Genomic DNA, 22,359 nt, shown 5'->3' on the forward strand with positions numbered 1-22,359 from the left:
GGCGTCTCCTGCGTTGCAGGCAGGTTCTTTACCACTGAGCCACCTGGGAAGCCAATATATATATATCCTATCTTATTTGATCACTGACCTATACAATTTAAAGTGTTTCATGCCCATGAATATTTCCCCACAACATAGTTAGAAGTTGTTTCCCCAACGTGATTTTTTATTTTTGGTTCTTTTATTAGTTTATACTTTATCATACTGCCTTCAAACACTGAGATTTCATTTTTACATTCCATAGTTCAGTTCAGTTGCTCAGTCATGTTCGACTCTTTGCAACCCCATGAATCGCGGCACACCAGGCTTCCCTGTCCATCACCAACTCTCAGAGTTCACCCAAACCCATGTCCATCGAGTTGGTGATGCCATCCAACCATCTCATCCTCTGTCGTCCCCTTCTCCTCCTGCCCTCAATCTTTCCCAGCATCAAAATGAGCATCAACTCATCATTTCTCATCATCAAAATGAGCATCAACTCATTTTTAAATGAGTCAGCTCTTCACATCAGGTGGCCAAAGTATTGGAGTTTCAGCTTCAGCATCAGTCCTTCCAATGAACACTCAGGACTGATCTCCTTTAGGATGGACTGGTTGGATCTCCTTGCAGTCCAAGTGACTCTCAAGAGTCTTCTCCAACACCACAGTTCAAAAGCATCAATTCTTCAGTGCTCAGCTTCTTTATAGTCCAATTCTCACATCCATACATGACCACTGGAAAAGCCATAGCCTTGACTAGATGGACCTTTGTTGGCAAAGTAATGTCTCTGCTTTTTAATATGCTGTCTAGGTTGGTCATAACTTTCCTTCCAAGGAGTAAGTGTCTTTTAATTTCATGGCTGGAATCACCATCCGCAGTGATTTTGGAGCCCAGAAAAATAAAGTCAGCCACTGTTTCCCCATCTATTTGCCATGAAGTGATGGGACCAGATGCCATGATCTTCATTTTCTGAATGTTGAGCTTTAAGCCAACTTTTTCACTCTCCTCTTTCACCTTCGTCAAGAGGCTCTTTAGTTCTTCTTCACTTTCTGCCATAAGGGTGGTGTCATCTGCATATCTGAGGTTATTGATATTTCTCCCGGCAATCTTGATTCCAGCCTGTGCTTCCTCCAGCCGGGTGTTTCTCATGATGTACTCTGCATATAAGTTAAATAAGCAGGGCAACAGTATACAGCCTTGATGTACTCCTTTTCCTATTTGGAACTAGTCTGTTGTTCCATGTCCAGTTCTAACTGTTGCTTCCTGACCTGCACAGAGGTTTCTCAAGAGGCAGGTCAGGTGGTCTGGTATTCCCATATCTTTCAGAATTTTCCACAGTTTAATGTGATCCACACAGTCAAGGCTTTGGCAGTATGGCCTTGCTGGTTATCCATTTTAAATACAGCAGCATGTACATGTCTATCCCAAACTCCTGGGGGAAGGAGTAGGCTGATTCTTAATATGCAGATAGACCCAGCTTCAGCCTTTGCTGCTTCTTGTGAAAGATCCCAGGCTGTGTATATATCTAACGCGTAATCCACAGACCTGGGATGCAGAAGACCGTGGATCCCGCCTAGGATGTGATGTGACATCGACAGTGTCATGCATGAAAAGTATATGAAGGGTGGGAACTTACAAGATGGTCATTTTCTCTCCCTTTCCCTAGCACCAAGGTTCTTTTTTATCCTGTTACTCAACAAGCAAACACTACCAGTACTCTCAGGGCACAGCTAAAGATTTTATTTTGAATTTAATGATTTACAAAACACCTTCATTTTTTGTTGCTGTTGTTCAGTTACTGAGTTGTGTCCGGCTCTTTGAGGCCACATGAACTGCAGCACACCAGGCTTCCCCGTCCTTCACTATGTCCTGGAGCTTGCTCAAACTCATGTCCATCGAGTCGGTGAAGCCATCCAACCATCTCATCCTCTGTCGTCCCCTTCTCCTCCTGCCTTCAGTCTTTCCCAGCATCAGGGTCTTTTTCAGTGAGTCAGCTCTTCGCATCAAGTGGCCAAAGGATTGGAGCTTCAGCTTCAGCATCAGTCCTTCCAGTGAATCTTTAGGGTTGATTTCCTTTAGGATTGACTGGTTCTAGCTCTCTTCCCTGTTGAAAAATCTACATCAGGCACTGTTCTTAGGACTTTAGAGTCCTGGCCAACAGTCTTTCTGCAAAGCCCCTTTCTTAACTTCTAGACATTCTGGTTTGTTCAGACCATTCTCACTGGCAAAAAACAAAAAACAAAAAAACCCTTGGTACTGTGGATTCCTGATCTGGGTCCAGGACTCGAGGAAGGGTCCAGAAACTAGTTATGATGAGATTTTCAGTTGTTAACTGTGTGACCTAGGTCAGGGTTTCTCAGCGTTGCTACTGCTGACATTTGAGACTGATAGATGTTAGTGGTGGGGTGTGGACTGCAAAGTGTTGATTTACATTCCCGCCTTCTACCTGCTAAATTACAGCTGCAATGCCCTGTTCGGTTATTGAATTAATGCTATTGCTGTTTTAGTCACTAAGTCATGTTTGACTCTTTGTGACCCCACGGACTGTAGCACGCCAGGCTCCTCTATCCATGGGATTTCCCAGGCAAGAATAGTGGAATGGGTTGCCATTTCCTCCTCCAAGGGATCTTCCCGAACCAGGCATCTAACCCACGTCTCCCGCACTGGCAGACAGATTCTTAAGCAGTGGGCCACTAGGGAAGCCCATTACTGAATTAATAATCAACTCAATAAAAGTAGATAGGGCACCCATGGAATGTGTGTGCAAAAGAATGAAATAATTATTTCTCCTGCTGTGAAAATCAGACCTTCAAAGACAGGACCTGGGCCTTATTACTTTTTTCTAATTTTCAGAATAGAAATGAAGGGATAGATTAAACAGGAAAAGATGATTAATTTAAGACATGTGTAGGGTTTGTAATCTGTAAGCCTTGGAAAGTAACTGGTTGTGGTTGGTGGTGGGGACTAGGGGAGTTTCAGGTAGTTTCTACATTAACCTGATAAAAGCAGTGTGTACCTATTGAGATGGAGATGACAGAAGAATCAAAGCGGATTTGAGTTCAATGCAGAGTGAATTACAGAGGCTTGGGGGACTCCTTAATGAAAACCTTCTGAGAGTCTTGAGAAAGTGAAAGTGGTAGTCGCTCAGCCATATCCGACTCTGTGTGACCCCAGGGACCGCAGCCCACAGGCTCCTCTGTCCACGGGATTCTCCAGGCAAGAACACTGGAGGGGTTGCCATGCCCTCCTCCAGGGGATCTTCCCGACCCAGGGATTGAAACTGAGTCTCAGATTCTTTACCATCTGAGCCACCAGGGAAGCCTAAGGAACCAGTTAAATTTAGAAAACCAAACCATGGGGAGCGCTTGGTCTGGAGACAGAGGTGTTTGATTTTGTTTTTGTTTTTTAGTAAATTTATTTATTTTAATTGGAGTATAATTACTTTACACTATTGTATTGGTTTTGCCATACATCAACATCTAAGACAGAGTATCAACCTGTTTCAGCTGAAAATGATGCCTAAAAGTTGAAGAATCAAAAACCAGAGCTTTTTCTTCAGCTGAAATGGGCTGAGACTCTGTCTTGGATGTTGTCAGCAGTGCTGCCCTGAAAATAGGAGAGCAAGTGTTTTAAATTACGAATTTCTCTGGATCTCAGGCAAGAGGTCCTGGGCTTGCCAGTACAGGTGGAAACTCTGTATTTAGTGTTTTAAGGACTGTCTACACCGTTTGCCTTCGTGGCTGCACCCCCCCATTTACCTCCCCGCCCACAGTGTAGGAGGTTTCCCTGTCCCCCTCACCCTCAGCAGGATTTAATCTTATGGAGGATGGTCATTCTGTGAGGTCTGAGCTGATACCTCGCTCTAGCTTGGAGTGGCATTTCTCTAACAGTGATGCTGAGCATCTTTTCATGTGCTTCACGGCCATCTGCATGCCCTCTTTGGACAAATATCCATTTAGATCTTTGGCCTGATTTTCCATTGGGTTGATTGTTTTTTTCCATATTGAGTAGCATAAGCTGTTTACATGTTTTGGAGAGGAATTCCTTGTTTTAAAATTCGGTTGCAAACCTTTTTTTCTCATTTTGATGTTTGTCTTTTTCTTTCCTTTAGGGTTTTCTGTGCTGTTGAAAAGCTTTTGAGGTTAATGAGGTCCCTTTTGTTGAGTTTTATTTCATTTTTTGTTTTGTAAGAAGTGATCTAAAATTAACTTGCTGCAATTTTTATCAAATCGTGTTCTGCGTATATTTTCCTCAAGAAGTTTAGAGTAATTGTCCTTCCATTTAGCTCTTTAATTGATCTGGAGTTTTCTCTTTCTGTCAGCGGTTACGGAGAGACATAATTTCATCCCCTTTGCACTTGTTTAAGGAACCTCCACCTGGCTGTTAACAACTGACATTGCCAGCATCAGTGTCGGCAGGTCCCCGCTTCCCCTCACCATCTCCAGGATTTACTGTTTGTAGACTTTGTGACGCAGGCCATTCTGACGGGTGTGCGGTGATGCCTCGTTGTGGATTTGATTTGCATTTCTCTGGTAGTGATGCTCAGCATCTTTTCCTGTGCTTTTTAGCCATCTGGATGCCTTCCTTGGACAAGTGTCCATTTAGATCTTGGCCCGTTTTTCTACTGGGTTGACTGTTTTTCTGATCTTGAGCTGCGTGAGCAGTTTGCAAGTTTGGAGATGAATTCCTGTCTTTAACTTCGATTGCAAACATTTTACCATTCTGAGGGTCGTCTTTTTCTTTCCTTTCGGGTTGCCCTTTCTGTGCAAAAGCTTTTCAGGTAAATGAGGTGCTTTTCTTTTCAGTTTTCTTTTATTTTGAATTATTCTGAGCATAGATCCAAAAAGAACTTGCTGTGATTTATGTCAAACCTTGTTCTGTTCAGGAATCGTGCCTCTGTTTGACTCTTTAATCGATTTGGAGTTTCTTCTTCTGTAAGCGGTTAGGGAGAGATGTAAATTCTTTCACTTTTCACTGTTTAAGGAACCTCCGCCTCGGCCTCCATCGTGGCTTTTAACAACTCACATTCCCAGCATCAGTGCAGGAGGATCGCATTTCTCCACAACCTTTCCAGACTTATTGTTTGTAGACTTTTGGACAAAGGCCATTCTGACTGGTGTGAACTGATTCATCTCACTGTGGCTTTGATTTGCATTTCTATAACATTTCATGATATTGAAAGCTTTTCATGTGATATTTTTAAACACAGTGCGAGTAAAACTGTGCTCTCAAAATTGGCCTCTTCATCGTCTGCCCTGTTTCGAATTCTTTTTCCCGGACCTACCCGGGACATTTATTGACTGGTTTGTTTTTCTTACAGCCCCTCGGGCCTGGTGAAAATCAAGTGCCCGTCCGCATGGGTTTTTCTGTTGTTGTTACCAAAAGCGGCCACAAGGCGGCAGCATTTCTTCATGCGCCACTGTTTTGATTGCTTTGTTTGGGCTAATTTAATTTTTATTTTCTGTTGGAGTAGACTTGATTTTCGTTGTTGTGTTTGTTTCAGGTTTACGGGGACTTGATCAGTCATACATAGACCTATATCTATTCTTTTTGGGGGTTTTCCTATGTAGGTTCTTTCAGTGTATTCAGTAGACTATTAAATATTGTCAACAGTTCTGCCTTGAAAGTAGGGGTGCGAATATCATTTTAAATTAAGATTTTCTCCGGATCTAAGGCAAGGGGTGGGCTTGCTGGATCGGGTAGTAAGTCTGTGTTTACCGTCCTAAGGAATCTCCATACTGTTTTCATTCGTGGCTGCACCCACCCCTTTACATCCCCGCCCACAGTGGTGTTGGAGAAGACTCTCAAGAGTCCCTTGGACAGCAAGGAGATCCAACCAGTCCATCCTGAAGGAAATCAGTCCTGAATACTCATTGGAAGGACTGATGTTGAAGCTGAAGCTCCAATACTTTGGCCACCTGATGGGAAGAGCTGACTCGTTGGAAAAGACCCTGATGCTGCGAGGGATTGAGGGCCGGAGGAGAAGGGGACGGCAGAGGATGAGATGGTTGGATGGCATCACCGACTCAATGGACATGAGTTTGGCTGGACTCCGGGAGTTGGTGATGGACAGGGAGGCCTGGCATGCTGCGGGTCATGGGGTCGCAAAGAGTCAGACACGACTGAGCTACTGAACTGAACCCAACTGAGTCACAGAGTAGGAGTCCCTGTTCCCCTCGGCCTCGGCAGAGTTTCATCTTCGTAGGATGAAATGAAACGTAGGAGGATGGCTATTCTGAGCAGTGTGAGATGATACCTCGTTGCAGTTTTGATTGACATTTCTCTAACAGTGATACTGAGCATCTTTTCATGTGCTTTATGGCCATCTGGATGCCTTCTTAAGATGAAGGTCTATTTAGATCTTTGGCCTGTTTTTCTCTTGAGTTGATTGTTTTTGATATGGAGCTGAATGAACTGTTTGCATGTCTTGGAGATGAATAAATTGTTTTTAAATTGGATTGTAACCATTTTTTCCCATTTTGAGGGTTGTCTTTTTCCTTTGTTTAGAGTTTCCCTTGCCGTGCAAAAGCTTTTGAGGTTAATGAGGTTACTTTTGTGGAGTTCTGTTTTATTTTTTATTATTCTGAGTGAAACCAAGAAGAACTTGTGGTTTATTTCAAATCCTATTCTGCCCATATGTTCCTCAAGTTTAGAGTATGCATCCCTCCATTTAGCTCTTTAATCAGTTTGGAGTGTTGTTTTCTGTACGGGGTTAGGGAGGGATATAATTAGGTTCACTTTTCACTTGTTTAAGGAACCTCCATGCTGTCCTCTGTTCTGGCTGTTAACAATTTACATCGCGAGTATTAGAGTAGGAGAATTGCTTTTTCTCCAAAACGTCACCATTTCCTGTTTGTAGTTTCTGACAAAAGTCATTCTGACTAGTGTGAGCTCACACCTAGTTGTAGTTTTGATTCACATTTCTCTAAAATTACTCCATGTTGAAAGGTTTCCATATGATTAAAAAAAAAAAACAAAACCTGTAAACTGACCCCTCGAGAGTGTCCTCTTGACGGTCTGCCCTGTTTTGAGTTTCCTCCGGACCGACCCCAGGACGTTTGTGGAGGACGGCTGTTTCCTCCCAATGTCCTCAGAGACCTGGTGAATATTAAGTGCCCATCAGGACAGGTTTTTCCGTTGTTGTACCAAAAGCGGCCACAAGGCGGCAGCATTTCCTCGTGCTCCAGTTTTTTTTTTTTTTCCTTGTAACTTAATTTATATTTCCTGTTGAAGTAGATTTGATTTCTGAAGTTGGGCTTGTTTTAGGTGAACAGGAACTTGATTCAGTTATACTCAGACGTGTATCTATTCTTCGGAGTCTTTTCCCATATCGGTTATCACAGTGTGTTCCGTAGACGTCCCTGTGCTAACAGTAGGTCCTTTCAGATTATCTATTTGATATGTAGTAATTCATACATTTTAATCCTAACCTCTTAGTGTATCGCTCCTACAACATTTAAAAAAAATCATGAGTTGGTTTTTTTTAACTGAGTCTGTTTTATTTGCAAGTTAGTTCATTTGCATGAATTTCTGGCTTCCACCTTGAAGTGATATTTTAAGATATTTGTCTGTCTCTTCGCTCACTTAGTGTGATCATCTCTTGGTCCATCCATGCTGCTGCCCATGGGATTTTTCCTTCTCTCTCTCTCTCTTTTTTTTTTTTTATGTGTGTGTTCCAGTGTACAGACTCCCTTAATGCTCTGTCTTGGCTGTTGTGACTACTGCTGCCCTGAAAATAGGGGTGCACGTGCCCTTTTGAATTAGGACTTTTCCCAGATAAAAGCAAGGAGTGGGGTTGCCCGAAAAGTGGTAACTCTCTATTTTGTGTTTTAAGGAGCCTCCAAATATTTTTCTTTCTGGCTACACCCACCCATTTACAACCTCGTCCACGGTGTAGGAGGGTTCCCTGTTCCCCTCGCCCTCCGGAGCATTTAATCTTTGAAAATCTCTTGAGGATGGCCGTTCTGAGCCATGTAGGATAATACCTCAACCTAGTTTTAATTTTCATTTCTTTCATAATTACTGATGTTCAGTGTCTTTCCAAGGGCTTTTTACCTCCTACCGTGTGAGTCCAATTAACCTCTTGAAGTTGGCTTCGTGGAAGTCAGCCCTGTTGTGAATTCTTTTCCGGCGATTTACCCCGGGGCATTTCTTGAGGGCAGGTGTCCTTTCCAGCCCCGCGGTCCTGGTGAATATTGGGCCCATCAGCACCGGTTTTCAAGGGGTTGTTACAGGGAACGACCACAAGGCGGCAGCATTTCTCCCTGCCCAACTCCGGTTACCTGGGCAACCAGAGCCTCAGGGCGCGTCCTGTTCTGGATTGTATTAGGTGGATACACCCAGGGCTTGTGTCTCCCTCTTCCCCCTTAGCCTTTATCCCCCTGGACAAATCCCAGCGTTTGGCACACCGCTCTGCAGAGGGAGCTGTCCTCCTCAGGTGGAGAGGATTGAGGCTGGAGGTGCGGACCCACCCCCAGGACACATGGAGCCCCGGAGACTTTGTGAAGCTCCTTCAGCCTAGAGACCCCACCGTCCTTTGGCGGCGCTAGGGTTGGCTCTGCTGCCGGAGAGACTCCTAGGTCTGGAGACGGTGGGCTCATGCAAAGGGGAACAGGAAGGCCAGGTCCGGGGGCGCTCACTGCGGGCACAGCCTGCCCAGCGCCCTCAGCCCCAGGACAGTCCCGCCGGGGCACTCGAGCCTGCTCCGGCCCCAGGGCCGTGACACCAGCCCGGGTCCCCAAGGCCTGAGGGGCACAGGGTCAGCGGTTCTTTGCCTTTACCTTTTCTTGATAGTTTATTTTGAATTGAGTGTGTAGGTGATTCGCCGTGTGGGTTTTTGTTTTAGTATGTTCAGTTCAGTTCAGTCGCTCAGTCATGTCCTTCTTTTTGCGACCCCATGAATCACAGCACGCCAGGCCTCCCTGTCCATCACCAACTCCCAGAGTTCACTCAGACTCGTGTCCATCGAGTCGGTGATGCCATCCAGCCATCTCACCCTCTGTCGTCCCCTTCTCCTCCTTGCCCCAGTCCCTCCCAGCATCAGGGTGTTTTCCAGTGAGTCAGCTCTAAGCATCAGGTGGCCAAAGTATTGGAGTTTCAGCTTCAGCACCAGTCCTTCCAATGAACACCCAGGACTGATCTCCTTCAGAATGGACTGGTTTGATCTCCCTGCAGTCCAAGGGACTCTCAAGAGTCTTCTCCAACACCACAGTTCAAAAGCATCCATTCTTCGGCGCTCAGCTTTCTTCACAGTCCAACTCTCTCATAAATGTGTACAAAAACTTAATTCATTTATATACATATATGTTCTTTTTGGTTTCTTTTCCCATAGAGTTTATTACAGATTGTTGGGTAGGCTTCCTTGTGCTCCCAGTGGGTCCTTGTGGACTCTTTTCTAAATAGTAGTGTATATGTGTTATTCTCAACCTGATAATTTCTCCCTGCACCCCGCGGTTCGTTTTTTGGTAACCATGAGTTTCTTTACTGAGTCTATGAAGCTGTTTCTGTTTTGTAAAGAAGTTCGTTATATCCATGTTTGGATTCCACCCAGAAGTGATAACATGTGATACTTGTCTCTCTGTCTCACTTACTTCACTAGTGTGCTCGTCTCTGGCTCTTCCCCATGGCTGGAAGTGGCATCCTTCCATCCTTTCGTGTCTGGGTAATACCGCTTTGTGTGCCTGTACCCCGGCTTCTTTATCCATTCACCTGTCCTTCTACGCTTAGGTCTCTTCTGTATCTTGGCGATTTACCCAGTGCTGCCATGATTGCTGGTGCACAGCATCTTTTGAAAATTTGGTTTTCCCAGGATCCACACCCCGGCGTGGGATGGCTGGGTCACGTGGTATTTGTTTCTGAGTATCTGAAGGCTTCTCCCTACTGCTGTCCAGAGCGGATGCACTGATTTACATTCCCACCCAGGGTAGGAGGGTTCCCTTCTCCCCACACCCCTCCTGCATTTATTGTCAACTTTTTGAGATGGCCATGCTGACCTGCGTGAAGTGATACCTCATTGAACTTCTGATATGCATTTCTCTAGTGATTAGGGACGCTGAACATCTTTTCAGGTGCTTCATGGCCACCTGGATGCCTTCTCTGGACAAATGTCCACTTAGATCTTTGGCCCATTTTTCTATTAGGTTGTTTGATTTTTTTTATATTGAGCTGCACGAGCCCTGTTTGCCTGTTTTGGAGGTGAATTCCTTGTGTCTCCATTTGAAAACACTTCTCTCTCCCCATTCTGAGGGTTGCTTTTTCTTTCATCTGTGGTTCACCCTGCTGCTCAAATGCTTTGAGGGTTAATGAGGTCCCCTTTGTCTAGTTTTTTATCTTTCTAAGAGTGAGTCCAAGGCGATCTGCCTGTGATTTATATCAAAGCGTGTTCTGCCTGGATTTTTCTGCAGGGGTTCACAGCATCTGTCCTCCAGTTAGATCTTTGATTGTTCTGGAGTATATTTTTCTGCATGGAGTTAGGGACTGACATAATTTCATTCTCTTTTCAGGAACCTCCTCCCTATCCTCTATCTGGCTGTTAACAATTTACCTTGCCAGCATCAGTGTAGGAGCGTTTATTTTTCTTCACACCCTCTCCAGTGTTTATTGTCCGTAGACTTTTGGACAAAGGCCAGTCTGATCAGAGTGAGGGGATACCTCGTTGTATTTTTTATTTGCATTTCTGTAAGATTTAGAGATATAAAATCTTTTCATGTGGTTATTCTTAAAGAGTGCGAGTAAAACTTACCTCTCCGGGTGGGCTTCTTGGCCGTCTGCCCTGTTTTGAATTCTTCTTCCAGGACCTGCCCGAGGACACTTGTTGAGAACCGGCTGTTTTCTCCTCACTTCCCTGCAGGCCTGGTGAAAGGTGCCCATCCGCACAGGCTTTTCAGTTGTTGTTACCAAAAGTGACCACAAGGTGGCAGCATTTATTCATGCTCCACTCTTTTTTTTTTTGTTTGTTTTGGTTATTTAATTTTTATTTTCTGCTGGACTAGACCTGATTTCCCATGTCGTGTTTGGTCTTGGTGTACAGGAACTTGATTCAGTTATACATAGACATATGTCTATTCTTTTGGGGGGATTTTCCCCATGTAGATTATCACAGGTGTTCAGTAGACTTCCTGTGCTATTCAGTAGGTCCTTTTTGATTACCTATTTGATATATGGTAGTGTGTATGTCGGAGAAGGCAACAGCACCCCACTCCAGTACTCTTGCCTGGAAAATCCCATGGATGGAGGAGCCTGGTGGGCTGCAGTCCATGGGGTCGATAAGAGTCGGACATGACTGAGCGACTTCACTTTCACTTTTCACTTTCATGCATTGGAGAAGGAAATGGCAACCCACTCCAGTGTTCTTGCCTGGAGAATCCCAGGGACAGGGGAGCCTGGTGGGCTGCCGTCTATGGGGTTGCACAGAGTCGGACACGACTGCAGCGACTTAGCAGCAGCAGCAGTGTGTATGTGTTAATCCCAACTTTTTAATGTATCTTTCCTCCCTTTTTTAAACATAATAAGTTGGTTTTCTATGTCTGTGAGTCTGTTTCTGTTTGCAAGTTAGTTCATTTGCATGAATTCGTAGATTCCACCTGTTAGTGATATCTTAATATATTTGTCTTTCTTGCTCTGACTTACTTTTGGGTAGGAGATAGAGGGGGTGTTCATCAAGTGGAGTAAAATCAAAGCTTTGTTCTCACCCACACACTCCAAGGACAAAGCTCGTGGCAGAAGCTGAGCTCTGCTGGAGTAAAGAGAGACAGTGCCCGCTCCTGAGGTCAAGGCTTCCTTGTCTCCAGGACAGCAGGAAGGCCTCCTGGGGGCCAAAAAGGGTGGGGGATGCACCCCATAATAAGTGTGGACATGAACCCACAGCCCTCTGCGGTGGGATCCATCTTAGCAAAAAGTTGCACATGTATCTTGGCAGGGCAGGTCCTGGACTGGTCAGATGTGGAGAGAGAGACAGATGGTGCCCGGCGTGGAGACCCAGGACGGGCCGCCGTGAGTGACTCGCATCACCTCCCACTGTGCTCCTTCCACTTCAGGGGATGCCTGCACCCTTCCTCACTGGTGTTTGTCTCTAATAATAAATGTCGTACCTGTTGTTTTGGGTTTTTTTTTACAGCTTTTGCATCCTTGAAACATTCTTGCTTTCAAACGTGGGCAAGAGCCAGGGCCACTTTCTTCTAGCCTCTGGCCCCTGGTGGTCTGACCGCAGGACTGCTGGTTTTCATCCAGGCTGCCCAGGCTTAGTCCCTGGGCAGGGTGCTAAGATGTGTCTTCAGGACAGCTCACTGCTCTCCCTCGGAGATCCTTTGGTCCAGAGTCTCCTCTTCAGGTCTCCCCCAGACCGCTGGCTGCAGGCTCCTGACATTCACTCTCTCTACCACGAGTCTGGGATTTCCTTTCCCGCATCGCTGGCAGAAAAGGTTCCTTCTCTACCCGATCCTCTACACCTCTGAGGGAGGGCTAACTGCAGCCTCTCTGCTGCAAGCACATTGTCAGCCGCTCAGGTGCAGCCCTGGGTCCTGACCCCCTGGCATGTTCCACCGCAGCCCACTCCAGCTCCTCCAGGAGTTCCCCCTGTGCCAGGCCACCGCGGCCCTTACACTGTGACGGCCCCTTCCAAATGGTCTGCGTCCCAGGCATTATTTGCTGTCTGGGAAGCCTACACCTGCCAACCACTCCGGATCGGCCCGCGTGTCCTCACCGGGGTTGGAAAGAAGACGCCTTGCACGGGGTGCCAAGGACGACCAGAGACCTCTGGTTAGAAGTCGGTGGGGGAAGAGAGGATGCTCAAAGCCCCATCAAGCATGAAATCAGAGTTCAGGGGACCCTCCGGATTCCCTCCAGGCACCTCCTGAATGTGTCCAGGGCACTGGGGGACATCTCTAGGAGCACGCTCTGTCCTCGGTTGAGGTCACTCAACATGGGGGGATCCCTTTCTGAGCCAAAAGAAACACCTCTGGAGTGTGTCCTTAAGAACTGGAAACTTTTTTTTTTCTTTTACTGTGACAGTGTCTGGCCTTTATTTAAATGGGTGGATCGGGGGGAAAAAAACATGCCTAAAACTGGGCATCTTTACTGACACAGGAAAATGGTCTGAGGTTCCGATATGTTCAGGACTTTATTCCACTTTGATCATATTCCTGGTCTGTGGCTCCTGTAATCAGAAAAACCGTCTTAACTTTCTAAAGAACCCCCTTCTGACTCCTAACTCCTCTTGGGGTGGGGGTGGGGTGGGAAGAAATTGGGAAAAGAACCGAGCTTCCCCTCTGCCTGCAGGGTCCCTTCCTTCTCCAGACCCTTCTGATCAGACTGAGACCCCAGCTCCCAGAGGGACAGTCCCTCCCGGGACAGCACCTTATCAGCCGGTCTGCCCCTCCTGTTGGGGCCAATCTGAGCACTGTCTGGGCCGCATGCTAGCTGTGAAGCGATGACCACAGCCAGGAGAGGTGACACTTTTTGATACTGGATGGCCATGATATTCTTTAAACATTTAAATGGGTTAAATGAAACTTTTTTTTGAAATCGCAAAACCAGTTCCTTTCCAATGTGCAGTTAGCAAAAGCTGGCTTGTTGAAATCTTTTTTTCCCCCCAAAATTCTGACCCTGAGAAAGCAAAAATATGCCAGGAAAAAAGCCTGAAGTTAACACTCATCTTGACTGGGAGATACACAGCCCACTTTACCTGAGACTTCAACTCGGGTAATTCAGTAGAAATTCAAGCCAAGAAAAAGAAAAGGGGCAAAGAGACATTTTATAATAAATCTTTAGTGGAAAACTGTGAGATCCCCTGGAGAAGGAAATGGCAACCCACTGCAGTATTCTTGCCTGGAGAATCCCATGGACAGAGGAACCTGATGGGCTACAGTCCACGGGGTCACAGAGAGTCAGATGCAACTGACTGGCTGAACAACATCAGATCTCTGTCTGCCTGGATTTATGTCTGCCCCCGTGTGGGTCTTTGTCTTTGGATAATATTGTTGAGGTTAATTTGTAAATGAGCTCTATTTAAGTGGCTTAAAGAAAAGTAAGTACTTACAAATCAAGCAATTCTAAATACAAGGAAAAAACCTAAAGATGTTTGGGCATGTTAGACACATGCCTTGTATTACATTGAGAAAAAAAAATTGTACTTTAGAAAAATACATGTTTTTAGAGGTTCTAAAATACGTTCCTGAGTTTGCTAATCAGAGAATGCCAATCTGACAAACAGTTCACGATTGCTTTCTTCTTGGTTTTAATTAGGTGTTAAGGTTTTTTAACGTTAAAAATTATAATATGGAATCAAAGCTACTAAAGTGACCAGGAAAATATTTCAGTGCATAAAGCAAGTAAAGATACATGTCGTTAGCGAAAGAAGATATAAAAGATTGGAGGTGTTTTTGTTGTAAGAAGTAATGATAATCTGTTCTACAGTTGGTTATTTATAAGTGGGGGGAGAAACAGAACAAATTAATACAGATCTAGAAGGTGACAGGTTTGCAGAAGAGGAACGCTGGAAAGATGCTTTGGTATACGTGTTAATAACACAACAAAGGTTAAAACCAACTTAGATTAAACTAGATGACTGGCTATAAGCCTGCAAGTCTCCTCAAAGTACCAGGTGTAGACTGGAATTCAAGCTCATTCTTCTGGAAATAAAGGAGATCCATTTTGTATATTAATGTTCAGGTTGTCACCTCTCCAGCTACTTCTGAAGTGGAGCGGCCTGTCACACCTTCATCAGTCACTCTGAGCTAATAAAACCACCAGAAATATGTGAGACCACAGCAAAAGTTCCCACTCCTTTGGGCAGGGTAGCACCAGCTCTGACTCTACTGGAGCAGGATCAGACTTGCTAAAAACCGTACCCTGGTTCTCACTCCTGCTTGGGCCCCTGGTCACAGTAATTCTTTTACTGATCTTTGGCCCCTGCCTTTTTAAACCTACTTGTTAAATTTGTCTCTTTCAGATTACTGCAGTTTCACATCAAGATGCTGGTGATGTAGAGACTCCAGGCAGTCCTCAGAACAGATCCTGCGGGAATAACAACAGAAGTCACCCTGGGGCCCCTGAATGAGACAGGGTGAGAGCGCCATGGCCCAGTTAGGTGGGGTCTACAGCCCCATGCCAGCCTGAAGAAGCTACAGGAGACAGACCTTTGCCCTCAGCCTCCCAGTGAAGATGTTTGGGGTTCTTGTCTCTCAGCAGGATTTGAGGAAGGAGATGGAGGGGCTTCTGGGCTGGAAGCTGGTGTTTGTCAAGTGGAGTGAAGCTGAAGCTTTGTTGTCCCCCAGACACTCAAGGACAAAGCTAGCGGCAGCAGCTGAGCCCTGCTGGAGTCAAGAGATAAGGCGCCAGTGACTGCGGTCAAAGAAGCCTCCTCTGTACAAGGGCAGGAAGGCTCCTTGGAGGCTGAAAAGGGAGGGGACCCCACCCCATAATGAGTGTGGACATGCCCCACGGGCCTCTGTGGGGGGGATCAGACCCAGAGTTTGGTCCTGACTTAGGCCCCACTCCAGTCACACTCAGGCCTGACTCTGGTCCACACTCAGGCCCGTCTCTGGTCCACATTCACGCCCAACTCTGGTCACACTGAGGCCCGACTCTGGTCCACACTCAGGCCCGACTCTGGTCACACTCAGGCCCGATTCTGGTCACACTCAGGTCTGATTCTGGTCCACACTCAGGCCCGATTCTGGTCACACTCAGGCCCGATTCTGGTCCACACTCAGGCCCGACTCTGGTCACACTCAGGCCCGACTCTGGTCACACTCAGGCCTGACTGTGGTCCACATTCAGGCCTGACTCTGGTCCACACTGGCCTGACTCTCGTCACACTGAGGTTTGACTCAGATCCCCACTGAGGACTGACTCTTGTTCAATTCAGACCTGACTCTGGTCCACACTCAGGCCTGACTCCGATCCACAGTGAAGCCTGACCTGTCCACACTGAGGTGTGACTCCATGCACTCTAAGGCCTGACACTGGTCCACACTGAGATTTGACTTTGGTCCACAGTGAGGCCTGACTCTCATCCACACTGAGCTCTGATTCTCATCCACTCTAAGGCCTGACTCGGGTCCACACTAAGTTTTGACCTTATCTACACTGAGGAATGACTCTGATCCACGCTGAGGCCTAACCCTGGGCCACGCTGAGGCCTGACGGTGGTCCTGACTCAGGCCTGACTCCGGTCTACAATGAGGCCTGACTGTTCCCCACTGAGGCCTGCTGATCTACACTGACCCCTGACTCCTGTCCACACTGAGGTCTGCTTCTGGGCCACGCTGAGGCCTGACCATGGTCCTGCCTCAGGCCTGATTCTGGTCCATACTAAAGCTGACTCTGCTGCACACTGAAGCCTGACTCCGGTCCACACGTAAGTTCTGACTCCGCGCACACTGCGGTCTCACTGTAGTCCACACTGAGGACTGACTCCCATCCACATTGCGGCCTGAATGTTCTTTCTCTAAGCTGTGACTCTCGTCCTCATAAGGCGTGAATCTGGTCTTCACTAGGCCTCGCTCGCGTCCTCAGTAAGACCTTGTAATAGGAAATCCGCTCTGCCGAATATAAATTAAGTGTGGACTGTAGGTAATTCAGAAACTGATACAATATTGCCAAGCAGAAGTGAAACATAAACACATTTTTAAAAATACAGACATATAGAAAGTATTATGACACCATCTGCTCCACGCCTGTGCAGAGGTCTAGGAAAGCTGACATTAGACAACTGCACGCCGTGGATCACTGCACTGGGAAGAGTAGACAAGTCAGAGCTGCAACCTGCGTGCAGGAGAGACGACGCATAAAGAAGATGGGGTACAGACACAAAAGGCAGTATCGTTCTGCCATAAAATATGATCAAAATTACCTTTCCAGTCTCTGTGACGAAAACGATGACCATGATCTCGGACAGAGAGAGCAGTGAGTGGTCCTGAAGACAGTCGTGGTTCCCTGTCAGGAACTGGACATGCGGAGCCGGATGAGAACCAGGAGTCCTCGCCGCCAGACGAGCAGGGGCGAGAAGCCAAGTGATCCTGCTGAAAGGATGAATGTTTCAAAGAAACAGAAACCTGTTAAAACAGGTACGGGGTTCACTTTTGGAGACACGGCATAGCACGTGGGTGAGCACGGGGAGGAGAGTTTGTTTAAGACGGAAGCGGGGCAGAGATACGCCCGGAGAGAAAGGGTGTGGGCGTCCTGAATGAGGAGCACAGGAGGAGGAGGTGGAAATCCCTCAGGCAGGACTGTCCTGCCCGCTCTCTGTTTGCCTCTGCCAATTACCTTGTCTCGTTCTTCTCACCCGACTGGTCCCTGAGCCTTCCGCAACATGCATGCACAACCAAAAGAAAGCAACCAACACATGGGAGAGAGTGTTTGCAAATAAGGGTGTCCACAAGGAAACCGTCTACAAAATATGCAAACTGCTCCTTCAGCTCAATTTAAAGAATACAAACAACTGAATAGGCAAGTGGGCCAAAGACCTACATGGGAACTTCTCCCAAGAAGGTATCCGGATAGACATAAAGCCGGTGAAGACTGGCTCAGCATCACCATTATAGGAAAACGCAGTTCAAAACTGCACCACGGTCTCAGCTCATCCCACTCAAAATGGCCATCACGCCAAAGATCTACAAAAATTAAGTGCTGCTGGGGCGGGGCGAGGGGCATGGAGTCCTCCACACTGCGGGCGGGGATGTAAATAGGTGGGTGCAGCGAGAAGGACAACAGCATGGAGAGCCCTTAAAACAGCAGTTGTCGAGTTCCCACGTGATCCGGCAAGCCCACTCCTTGCCTTGGATCCGGAGAAAATCATGATTTAAAATCACAGGTTCACCCCCTCTTTTCAGGGCAGTGCTACTGACAACATCCAAGACAGCATCAACCAAAATGTTCATCAACAGAGAAGTGAAGGGTCACTGGTCCATCGAGACACTGGAGCACACTCAGCCATCAAAAACAACTGAAGCACGCCATTGTCAGCATCAATGGACCGGGAGATTTAGCACACTGAGAGGAATTCATCACGTACAGGTGGAATCTATAAACTCACACAAATGAACAAATTTGTAAACAGGAACAGACTCACAGACTTGGAAAAGCAACTTCTGATTATTTAAAAAAAAAAAAAAAGAAGTAGGGGAAGGGAGACATTAAGAGGTTAGGATTAACATATACACACTGTTATCTGGTAGATAATCCAAAAGGACCCACTGAATAGCACAGGGAAGTCTAGAGAACAGACTGACAGAATCTATACGGGAAAAGACCCCGAAAAAGAAAAGATATATGTCTATGTATAAATGAATCAAGTTCCTGTAAACCTAAAACAAATACAATATGGGAAATCAAATCTACTCCCATTAGATAATAAAAACTAAATAACCAAAAAAAGAAAAAAAAAAAAAAAAAAAGTGGAGCATGAAGAAATGCTGCCGCCTTGTGGCCGCTTTTGGTAACAACAGAAAAACCTGTGCTGATGGGCATTTAATATTCACAATGGTTGGCTGGCATCACAGAGTCGATGGACATGAGTTTGAGCAAGCTCCGGGCGTTGGTGATGAACAGGGAGGTCTGCCGTGCTGCAGTCCATGAGGTCGCAGAGTCGGATATGACTTAGTGACTGAACTGAACTGAAGTCTTCTGGAACGTAAGGAAAAAAAAAAAAAAACCCACCAGCCCTCAGCAAAGTGCCCTCTCAGTTCAGTTCAGTTCGGTCGCTCAGTTGTGTCCGACTCTTTGCGACCCCATGAATCGCAGCACGCCAGGCCTCCCTGTCCATCACCAACTCCCGGAGTTCACCCAGACTCACGTCCAGCGAGTCAGCGATGCCATCCAGCCATCTCATCCTCTGTCGTCCCCTTCTCCTCCTGCCCCCAATCCCTCCCAGCATCAGAGTCTTTTCCAATGAGTCAACTCTTCGCACGAGATGGCCAAAGTACTGGAGTTTCAGCTTTAGCATCATTCCTTCCAAAGAAATCCCAGGGCTGATCTCCTTCACAATGGACTGGTTGGATCTCTACCCTGGGGTAAATCACTGGAAGAGAATTCAACACAGGGCCAATATTCAAGAAGTCTATTTGAAGACGTAAATTGTGCTCACAAGGTAAGATAGAAAAAGTCCGTGGAGAGACACTCGGCTTCACTAACTGTGGTGTGCATGTTCACAGTGGCTCATTTGTGTCCCAGTCTTTGTGACCCCATGGACTGTAGCCCGCCAGGCTCCTCTGTTCATGGGATGTTCCAGGCAAGAATACTGGAGTGGGTTGCGATTTCCTCCTCCAAGGGATCTTCCCAACCCAGGGATCAAACCCAGGTCTTTTCCGACTCCTGTGTTAGCAGATGGATTTTCTTTACCACTGAACCACCTGGGAAGCCCTTACTAATTAGTAAGGGACTGCACTGCAAGTCAAAACTACATTGAGGTGTCACCTTACACCACTCAGAATGGCCATCCTCCAAAAGATCCTCAAAGATGAAACGCTGCCAAGGCTGGGGGGACAGGGAGTCCTCCTACACTGTGGGCGGGGAGGGAAGCGGGTGGGTCAGCCACCGTGGAAAACATCTGTAGGTTCCTCAAAACATTAAATACAGCGAAGCCGCACTTTCCAACCCTCTCACTTCTTGGCCTAGAACCAAAAAATATCCTAATTTGAAACACGTGCACCCCTATTTTTAGGGCGGCGCTGTTCACAGTAGCCAACATGCAGCTTCAACTCAAATGTCCATCTATATTTTCTATCGGAAAAATGAAGAGTAGCTGGTTCATCTATACATTGGAATATATTTGGCCATCAAAAAAAAAGTAAAAAAAAAAAAAAATAACACTGGCCGCAGCCTGGCTGGACCAAGAGATGATCATACTAAGTGAAGTCAAAGAGAGAAAGAAAATGCTTAAAGATATCACTTACAGGTGGAATCTATAACTTCATAGAAATGATCTAAATTCTAAAGAGTAACTGAATTTCACACTTGGAAAACCAGCATATGATTTTTTTTTAAGTTATGGGGGAGACATACAGTTAGGGGTTACAATTAACATATACATACTGCTTGATATCAGAGATAATTTAAAAAGACCTACTGAATAGCACAGGAAGTCAAGTGAACACACCGTGATAAGGTATACAGAAAAAACTCTGAAAAAGAATAGATAAACATCTATGTGTAATTCAGTCAAGCTCCTGTTCACCTAAAACAAACACAACATCAGAAATAAACTCTACTTCTACAGGAAATTTTAAAATTACCAAATTAAAAAAAAACATTCCAAAAACCAATGGAGCAAGAAGAAATGTTGTTGCCTTGTGGCCACTTTTGGCAACAGCGACTGAAAAATCTATGCCGTTCAGTTCAGGTCAGTCGCTCAGTCGTGTTCGACTCTTCGACCCCATGGACCGCAGCACGCCAGGCCTCCCTGCCCATCACCAACTCCTGGAGTTTGCTCAGACTCATGTCCATCGAGTCAGTGATGCCATCCAAACATCTTATCCTCTGTTGTCCCCTTCTCCTCCCACCTTCAATCTTTCCCAGCATCAGGGTTTTATCAAATAAGTCAGCTCTTCACATCAGGTGGCCAAAGTATGGGAGTTTCAGCTTCAGCATCAGTCCTTCCAATGAACACCCAGGACTGATCTCTTTTAGGATGGACTGCTTGGATCTCCTTGCAGTCCAAGGGACTCTCAAGAGTCTTCTCCAACACCACAGTTCAAAAGCATCAATTCTTCTGCACTCAGCTTTCTTTATAGTCCAACTTTCACACCCATACATGACCACTGGAAAAACCATAGCCTTGACTAGATGGACTTTTGTTGGCAAAATAATATCTCTGCTTTTTAATATGCTGTCTAGGTTGATCATAACTTTCCTTCCAAGGAGTAACCGTCTTTTAATTTCAGGCTGCAGTCACCATCTGCAGTGATTCTGGAGCTCAAAAAAAGTTTGCCACTGTTTCCACTGTTTCCCCATCTATTTGCCACAAAGTGATGGGACTAGATGACATGATCTTAGTTTTCTGAATGTTGAGATTTAAAACCCCCCTCTCTGCTCCCTGTCGTCCCCTCGCCCAGCCGGAGCCCCAGTGTGGACACAGAGTGAAGCAGGGTCCACACGTGTCCCACCCAAGGTCGGTGCCCAGACACAGCTCCACGGTCCTCTCCCTGGAGACTTCCTCTGTCCTGTCTGTTTTCTGCCCTGAGACTGAACACGAGGCAGCGCACACCTGCCTGGACCTGGCTCCAGAGCTCTGGGCAGGGAACTGTCGACCAGGGTGGGCCAGGGGCTGGTGAGTCTACAGTTACAGGGACAGGGCCCCCAGACCTGCTGTCCCCACAGATGCCACCACCCCCGCAGTGGCTGGGTCGGCCACGCTGTCTGCACGGAGAGTGTGGCGCGTGTCCCATGAGGAGTCGGTTTTATCTCCCATGCTGTTCATCCCCCTCTCGAGTGATTAAGCAATTAAAGATCCTAACCGAACAGCCAGACCACAGGTGAAAACACTTCTGTGTCCTCTGTGGAAAATCAAAGCTGAGAAAGCATAATCGGGCGTTAAAGGGACAAGCGAAGGTGCACCAGTCACTTCCTTCCTGCGCTTTCTCCTGGGCGTGCTCCTCGGGGCGGCGTCATCTCGTCACAGCTCTGAGCTCCATCCCGGTCAGGAGTCTGGCTCCAGTGACTTCACACTCCATGGTTCCTGCTCTTTACGGCCGGAGCTCTTTTTCTAATCTGGAAAGCAGCCCATTTTGAAGGCATCTTTCCCACCTCAAAATGCTGTGGATCCCTAATGCCCCCAGGCCTCCACGGGAGGACGGTGCCTTTTATTGGGACAGTTATTCGAGTGCTTCGTAGGGACACAGTCACACCTGTTTTCACATTGTCTATGGACAGCGTCTACCTGCAAAGGTGGCCTTGATAGGTGTGGCAGAGACCACACAGCCCATGACTTTAAAACACCTACTCGCTGATGCTTTATAAAAATCTGCCTCACGTGCCTTTTGATGGCCAAGTCGAAGATCTCTCTTGGTAAATGTCACACTGCACTTGAAAATACGTGTTGTTGTTCGGTCACTGAGTCGTCTCTGACTCTTTGCGCCCCCATGGACTGCAGCACAGCAGGCATCCCTGTCCCTCACCATCTCCTGGAATTTGCTCAAACTCATGCCCATTGAGCCACTGAGGCCATTCAACCACCTCATCCTCTGTCGCCCCCTTCTCCTCCTGCCCTCAGTTTCCCCCAGCAAATATGTGGGTTGTTTCCAAATATCTTTGACGTTGGTTTCTAACGTAATCCAAGTGGTAAGAGGACAGACTCTGTGACGTCAGCACCTGCAGACCACGAGATTTTGGCACCTTGTTTTATGCGCCAGGATGTATTCCAGTGTCTCCTGGTTTACAGTCTAT

The 22,359-nt window shown here is 46.6% G+C and overlaps 1 long non-coding RNA gene across 2 annotated transcripts; it reads right to left on the reverse strand.

Moving 5' to 3' along the window:
* Positions 1 to 13,077: 13,077 nt before the first annotated feature.
* Positions 13,078 to 17,162, reverse strand: LOC147354591 (uncharacterized). Of its 2 annotated transcripts, none has more exons than XR_015145206.1 (4): positions 16,832 to 17,162; positions 15,114 to 15,290; positions 14,905 to 14,991; positions 13,078 to 13,132 (listed from the first exon to the last, which is right to left on the reverse strand). It is a non-coding gene; the product is annotated as an uncharacterized LOC147354591 (long non-coding RNA). The 2 variants fall into 2 exon arrangements; XR_015145207.1 differs by having other exon boundaries at positions 15,114 to 15,287; positions 16,832 to 17,113.
* Between the last annotated feature and the right edge of the window lie 5,197 nt (positions 17,163 to 22,359).

This window comes from Bos grunniens, chromosome 18 (assembly GCF_055505025.1).
Source record: "Bos grunniens cultivar Pamir isolate PY7600 chromosome 18, Bosgru_T2T1.0, whole genome shotgun sequence".
Classification (NCBI taxonomy): Eukaryota; Metazoa; Chordata; class Mammalia; order Artiodactyla; family Bovidae; genus Bos; species Bos grunniens.